The following is an 833-nucleotide window of genomic DNA, read 5'->3' as shown; positions in this document are numbered from 1 at the left end:
TTGTTTCCCACAGCTGATGGGCAGCCTTCCTCACACAGATCCTGGGTGTCCTGAGTCTTCCCACCTAACATCAGAAGGCTGCTCCCAGCTTTAAGATAACATTTCTTGTTGAAACTTTTATAAGTACTTTAAGCTCTCTGCTTATTGTAATTTGGGAATTGAATATTTCCCCTCTCTGTTTAACATCTGTATTGTAAGAGTATATTATAAAAACCTCACCTCGTGTATTGTAAGCATGCTCCCAGTGAAATTATTCGTAACTATTGTGATTTCCATTTCTGGATATCACTGCTGGGCATGATCCACCACAGTATGTTTCCATCGGGAAGCCCGGGGAGGGGAAGGAGGGAGAATAAAGCTGTGGCGTAATGTCGTATTAGAAATGTCACCCAGCTGAGTGTTCCTAGGGGCTGTGAGAAGTTCCATGGCTCCTCACCTGTTGGTGTTGTTCAGGGTATTGTTTGGGGGCTTTTTGTTGTGGTATTTATTTTTTTTAACCAAAGGTTCTCAGTGAATAGGGAAATTACAGGAAAAGAGGAAGAAGAAAATTTAAATGATCCCAGAGTGAACTGTTTTGCTGTTAATACAGAAATACAGAGCAAGACACATTTAATGGGCTCTATTTTTTATTATACTATGCTGAATAATTAAGTTTGAGGCTAAGTGTCACATAGATTTATCTTTTAATTAAAAAAGCATGGTTCACGCGTATTTGAGTGGTAGTCCAAATAAATGCAATATAGAAATTTATGTTTGTTTATCTAGGTGTTAATTACCTAGAGATTGTTCTGGATTACTTCTTTTTATAAAGTGTCATAGGCTCATGTCACAAG

This window comes from Vidua macroura, chromosome 11, assembly GCF_024509145.1.
Source record: "Vidua macroura isolate BioBank_ID:100142 chromosome 11, ASM2450914v1, whole genome shotgun sequence".
Classification (NCBI taxonomy): domain Eukaryota; kingdom Metazoa; phylum Chordata; class Aves; order Passeriformes; family Viduidae; genus Vidua; species Vidua macroura.
Note: the sequence above shows the minus strand (reverse complement) of the source record.